Genomic DNA, 7,397 nt, shown 5'->3' with positions numbered 1-7,397 from the left:
ATGTTTAAGGAATGGCGGGCAGTTCGCCACTACTTAGGCTAGTGTACGTAGCGGAAACCCTGATTAATCCTCGGTTTACCAATAGAGCCTTTCATTGAGACAATGAGGCAGGACCGATCGGGTTACTATGAATCTGGGGGGGGTCATGCCCCCCCCCCCCCGTCCCTAGTGCCATCTGCGCGCCTGACTTAACCCCCAGTTGCTCCCCGGGCGCTGGATATAGCTGCCCACTGCTCTGGGTGTGTGTTCCTGGTGTGTTCACTTCTCACTGCTATGTGTGTACACTTGGAGGGGTTAAATGCAGAGCACCAGTTCCGAGTATGGGTTACCATACTTGGCAAATGTCACGACTTTCACTTTCATGATCATCTATTTTAGCGTTACAGTAGTATTTTTTAAGGTTTAGGGGCGGGAGCTAGGGCAGACAACAACACAACCCTTAACAAAAATTAACGATGATTTTACTATAAATCCAAAGACAATGGTTACTATTGTTAAACTATGTTAACCACAAATTAAACATGTTTTTTGCTACACTAACCATAGTTTAACCATCCATTTTTTTCCCTGTCCGCCCCTCGAGGAAATTAATGGCGCAGACATGCAGTTTCATTTACTACACATAGGCCTACTGAAGCTCGCTGTGTTTTCCGCCTCAAAATGAATACATGAACACATAAACATAATCTCTAGATCTGCTCTGAGCCACTTCATGGGAATTTTACTTATTTTGAGAAAACTATCAGAGACAGCAATGTTTCAGGAGTTTAGTACACAGAATAGGACAAATGCTTATTAGTTAACCGTATTTGAGTTGATGTATATGCTTTTATTTATTAATATTTTTTAATTAACTTTTTTCCCCCATACCATTGTTAGGTGCAGTGTTTCTGTTTAGTTATGCAAAGGATTGGTTTCAAAAAAAAGTATCAGTAAAACTATTTTCTTATGATTTTAAAATCTGCAAGAAACTTCAGATCAATCTCAAAGTAAAAGGCAGTACTAAAGTCTGATTTTGTGGTCGATCGGTGGTTCAAATGTGAACATTCCATGTGTTTGTTGGGAATCAATCAAAAAAACATTTTCTGATTTTTATTCAGCTGGAGGTCCATATTAGGGATTTCCTGCATGTCACAAGTTTATTACTTCTATGGAGTCGTTTGGACTTCTTGTGAGAGCGCCCTCTGGCTTCGAGTATGAATGAAACATACACTACATGAGAGTCTTTAGCGATCCATAATGTTTACATCGCCTCATTTTGGATACGAATATAGGTCATGCATAGATTATCTTGTCTCTTTGCATTGTAATCTACATTTATTCACACTTGCCCGAAAAAAAGTGTGGGGGGCTAATTTGCATTTTATTGAAAGTGGGCGGGACACGTCCCCCACATGGATTCTACGCCCATGTCCTCAGTCTAAAATCAAACTAACCCCATGATAATTACGATTCCACCCACATGTGACATCATTCACCAGAAATGACATAATTCAGGTCTCTTTAAAGAGAGTTCCAAATTATGGTAAATTTGTATTGTTTTAGAAAATGACCAATCGTTAGCTGCTGATCAGGACCATATGTTCATTGGCTGGGATGACATTCAAACCGTTGGCCACCAATGAATTCCACCATTATATGGAGAAAAATCCTGGAATTTTTTCCTCAAAAACCTTGATTTCTTTTCGACTGAAGAAAAGAAGGATGTTGGTTGGAATGTGGCTGAGTAAATGATCAGGAGATCTTTACTCTGAAATGAACTTCTCCTTTAATAATGGTACAGAAAGATGGTTAGTATTGTACTTTTTTTTTTACTCCGGTGGCGCCGCAAAATGGCGGCCAAGACACTCGAGCTCCGCAATTCTTCTGTTGTTTTTGTTTGTTTGTTCTGTTTTTTGTCATTCTTCTTCTATTAGTTTTACCAGAGACAAACTCCTTAACATTAGGCAACACATCCCAGACAATATTTTTCAGTTTTTTTGATTATTTGGACGTTTTGTTGGACATTCTAGTCGGAGATACAGCTGTGTTGTTCAAACGTACGTATAGACGCAGAAGAGGAAACGTGGCTGGCGCCCTGGTGAAGCTCCCGCACGCGTGGCTTTCGGACTACCGCTTCCAAGCATTCATCTCTCAAATGTCCGTTCCCTTCCATAACAAAACGGATGAACTTCTTCTCCTCACCCACAGCAATAAGGACTTTTTCAAACTTCTGCTGCACTGTGCTTCCTGATGAAACCTGGCGGTGAAGCTATTCCAGACAATGCGCTTCATCTGCCGGGCTATCAGCTGTTCAGAGCGGATCTCATCGCGGAATTAATGGGGAAAACGAGAGGTGGTGGATTGTGTTTCTACATCAACGAAAGTTGGTGTTCCAGATGTAATATAACGCTGAAAAAGGTATGTTGTCCTAACTTTAGGAGGCACTCCATCAGACAAACTGCAAACCTTTCTACTCACCGCGGGAGGGGTTTCCTCTTTCATTCTGTGTGAATGTCGTATGTGCCTCCCGGACCCAAACGTGTGCGTGGCTGTTGCGTGATGCAACAGCTGGCCCAAACAAATAACTGAAATGATGCAAACCAGAACCCCAGACTCTATTTAATCATTCTTGGAGATTTTAACAAATCAGATCTCTCACGTGAACTGCCAAAATATACAAGCAGCACATCACATGTCCCACCAGAGACAGTAATATATTGCCGGTCACTGTTACACAGCAATAAAAGCAAGCATATCACTCTGTTCCCCACCCCATCCCACCATTCAACCTGTGCTTAAGGTCTGTGTAGAGGAAAAGCTTCAGGCCTAGATGGTGTTTCACCTACCTGTTTAAAAGTCTGTGCTGACCAACTGGCCCCCATCTTCACACAGATCTTCGCTAACTGTCATTGGAGCTGCGTGAAGTTCTCCCTGCTGCTTCAAACACTCCACCATCAATCCGGTTCCCAAAAATGCCAAAATCACTGGACTTACTAATATGGTCCTGCTCGGCTCCTACCCATGTCTGTGGTCATGTGAAGTCACTTGAGAGACTGGTGCTGGACTACCTGAAGGACATCACTAGACCCTTTCTGGATCCTCTTCAGTTTGCTCCAGGTTCGTGGATGATGCAGTGTAACATGAGACTGCATCATCATGCCTGCAACAGGTCACAGACCTGGGAATTATGCAAGGAGTCCTATTTGGCCAGACTTCAGGTTGACCCCTTTAATAATACCATCATACCTGACCTCTTCTCTGACAAACTCACACACAGCTCTCCTCAGGCTCACTTCCATCTGTCAGTGGATCACCAGCTTCCTGACAGATTACAGGCAGCAGCTTGTGAGAATGAACTAAACTCACATTCAGCACAGTCACCATCAGCACTGGCTTCCCCAGGATATGTTCTCTGCCATACTGCTCTTATATATCTGCGCGGGCGCTGCACTTCAAAGGACCCCTCTGTCAAGCTCCTGGAAGTTTGCAGACGGCACTACAGTCATCCCGGCCTAATGGGGCTTGCAGGCAGAAGTCTGCTTACAGACAAAGAGGAGTTGGAGCAGCTGGCTGTCTGGTGCAGCCTGCTCTTTCCCCCCTGCACCCCCATAATGAACAGAACTGTGACTGCAGTGGAGTCATTCCAGGTTCCTGGGAACCACCATCTCTCAGGGCCTGGTGTTGTACAAACCACATTGACTCCATAGTAAGAATAAAAAGCCTAGCAGAGGGTTGTACTACCTTCGCCAGCTGAGTGGAAATTCAACCTGCACAGGAACTGCTGGTACAGTTAAACAAAAAAATATTATGGCACAAAATCTCCTCAAAATTATAAATAATAAACAAGAAATATTATTGAACAAAAATATATTGCATTGATTTTTTTTAACAGTAGAGTGTAATCTATTTTTTTAATGGGGAAAATAGCTCATAAAAAGTGTTTAGATATTACATAATATCACAAAATCTCCTGAAAATTCTGAATAATAAACAAAAATATTATTGAACAAATATATATTGCATTGATTTTCAAAAAAAAAAGAAAAAAAAGAAAAGAAATAAAAAAGAAAAAGAAAAGAAAAGAAAGAAAGAAAAGAAAAAAAAGAAGAGTCTCAGAGTGTAATATATTTTAATGGGGAAAATAGCTCATAAAAAGTGTATAGATATTACATAATATCACAAAATCTCCTCAAAATTATGAATAATAAACAAAAAATATTATTGAACAAAAATATATTGCATTGATTTTCAAAAAAAAAAAAAAGAATAATTTTGTTTAATAGAAGAAAAATATTATTTAATAAAAATAAATGGCTTAGATTTCTAATAATAAGTGTATAGATATTACATAATATCACAAAATCTCCTGAAAATTCTGAAAAATAAACAAAAAATATGATTAATCGAAAAAATATTGCATTGATTTTCAAAAAAAAAAAAAAAGACAGAAAAGAAAAAAAGAAGAGTCTCAGAGTTTAGTATATTTTAATGGAAAAAAATAGCTCATAAATAGTGTATAGATATTACATAATATCACAAAATCTCCTCAACATTCTGATTATTAAACAAAAAATATTATTGAACAAAAATATATTGCATTGATTTTTTTTTTTTTTAAAGAAAAGAAAAAAAGAAGCGTCTCAGAGTGTAATATATTTTAATGGAAAAAAAGAAAAAAAGAAGTCATAAAAATTGTATAGAGATATTAACATAATATCACAAATCTCCTGAAAATTATGAAAATAAAGAAAAATACGTATTGAACAAAAAAAGATATTGCATTGATCTTTCAAAAAAAAAAAAAAAAAAGACAGAAAAGACAAAGAAGAGTCTCAGAGTGTAATATATTTTAAAGGGAAAAATAGCTCATAAATGTGTATAGATATTACAAAATATCACAAAATCTCCTCAAAATTCTGAATAATAAACAGTGGGACCTTATTGAACAAAAATAAATTGTTGTTGTCCCTTGATTCAAAAAAAAAAATGGAAAAAAAAGTAAAGGGAAATAAAAAAGAAGCAGAGCTCAGAGTGTAATCATTTTAATGAGAAAAATTAGCTCATCAAAAAGTGTGTAAAGATCTTATTACAGAATCTTCACAACAAATCTCCTGAAAATTCTGAATAAGAACAAAAAAATATTATCTTGAACAAACATATATTGCATGAGTATTGAAAAAAAAAAAAAAAAAAGAAGAGAAAAAGGGGAAAAGAAATTAAAGAAAAATCAAAGGATTTGATGTCTCCCAGTGGTGTAATTGTTGGTTTGACGCCCTAAATAATATCTCATAGAAAAGTGTATTTTTTTCATATCAAATATCAACAAAATAACATGAAAAATATGATACATAAACGCTTAAATTTTTATACCAGTTTTAGAGTAAAATATGTTAGTAAAAAATTTAGATAAATAAAATTAAATAAAATTAATATAGCAGAGTTTAATTTAGTAGATTTAAACTTCTAAACTTTTTGATACTTTAAAGTGTATAGAAAATACATAATATCACAAAATCTCCTGAAAATTCTGAATAAAAAACGATGAAACCACCTTAGGTTGAACAAAAATATATTGCATTGAGATTTACAAAAAAGAAAGTTTGAAAGTAGGCTCAGAGTCTTAGATAACTGTCACCCCCCTTTTTGACTAATCAAACATAGATATTAAAGTACATAAATCAAATCAAAAATTGTAAATAATTGTAAAAAATGTTTGAATATATTTCAAAGGCTTGGTCTCTTTTTTAAAGAAGAAGATATATCAAGGCAATTATGACCAAAAATGAAGGAGGTTTTTAAAAAAACTGTCAACCCGTACCACCTGTTATACGCTTGGCGCTCTTTTTTGTTTTGAAATGTACTGTACTCTTATAAAATCTTTTAGTAATCATAATATTTTATAAAATATCATCCAAAAAGCTATAGAATTTAAAAGATTCATATGTGTGAAAACCATGTTTGAAATCGGACCTTGCGTTATACCATGGAAATTAGGTACTTTAAAAATCTTATGGCGGTTCTCCACAAACAGCCCCGGGGCAGTGTCAAGTGTCCATATTTACAAAATGCATTACTGTCTTTTATGTATCAAAACTTCTTTATAATCTGTGGCAACAAAATATCATTGGAAAGGAATCTGAGTCTCAGACCTTTCCATATTTGGTGGTTATTTTCAAGTATGAAGTAAGTTTTGACAGAAAAATCTATCGGGATAAATTTCATTTGACACAAAAAATTCAAAGGGGTTTTGAAGGCTCCTAAAAGGCTTTTGGGGTACGACGCCATAAATAAAATCCTCACAGAAACCTCAAATTTTTTTCAGGATCAACTTCAAAATTTGGAAGCATAACTTATTGAGACACAAGGCTTAAATTGCTAAACCAGTTTTAGAGTAAAACCTGTTATGTAAAAAAGATTTTAATAAAATAAAGGTAATAAAATTAATATAGTATGTTAATATAGCGCATAGATTTAAACTTCTATAACTTTTTGATACTTTAATTTTTAGAAAAAATTCCACTTTTGTCAAAATCTGCTAATTGTCTTCTTTAAAACGAGACCAACCTTAGGTCTATATTCCAAAGTGTTCATAAAATACAACAATTTAAGTTTGGATAGTGCACTTTAAAGCTCCAGTATGTGACTTTTGTAATTGACCACAAGAGGGCGCTTTTCCAACAATAACAAAGGCGAAGGTTGATGACGCTATGAAGCATGTGACGATGGGAGACGTCGTTTTTAATGCGTTTTCACCATAGCAATGTATCTAAATTGGATAAACGAATCATGATCACGGATGAGGTCATTTATTCGTTTTTGTATTACCTGTAATTGATTTGCTTACCTGTCTATCAATACACTCGCGAGAGCAGAGTCTCTGTCAAGTCCAAGATTTTCGCGCAGCTCTCTCCATCTCGTAAACGCCTGGCCGATATTTATCCTGGTTTTATTCCTCCGTTTGTCACACAGTCTGCGTGTATCCGAATATGGATGCTTACGTTTTACTGGCACTTCAATACTCGCCAAAGAGTTATCGTGATCCATAACAACGACAACCAAACCATACGCGCGGCTATAACATAACCACCACTTCCGCATTTGACCATGTGATATTCCGGTGTGGTGGAACATTGCGTCACTGAGAGGCGACATATTTTTTCCGGGACGGCCAGTTATTTAAAATCGGAATTTCTCTGAAATAAAAAAATCTTTGGAGACTTTTGAGATATTGTAAGTACACAACTGGAGGAAATATATTACACTGTGCAAGTTATTTTCGGAAATTTTATTACAAAATTCCTACATATTGGAGCTTTAATGCCTATTTTAAAAAATGGGGGGTGACAGTTAAGGGGTTAAAGGGTTAATAATGTTTGTGCTTCAGGAGTCAAAACTAATTCAAATACAGTCTAAAG

The sequence above is a fragment of the Cyprinus carpio genome, chromosome B3 (genome assembly GCF_018340385.1).
Source record: "Cyprinus carpio isolate SPL01 chromosome B3, ASM1834038v1, whole genome shotgun sequence".
In the NCBI taxonomy this organism is placed as follows: domain Eukaryota; kingdom Metazoa; phylum Chordata; class Actinopteri; order Cypriniformes; family Cyprinidae; genus Cyprinus; species Cyprinus carpio.
Note: the sequence above shows the minus strand (reverse complement) of the source record.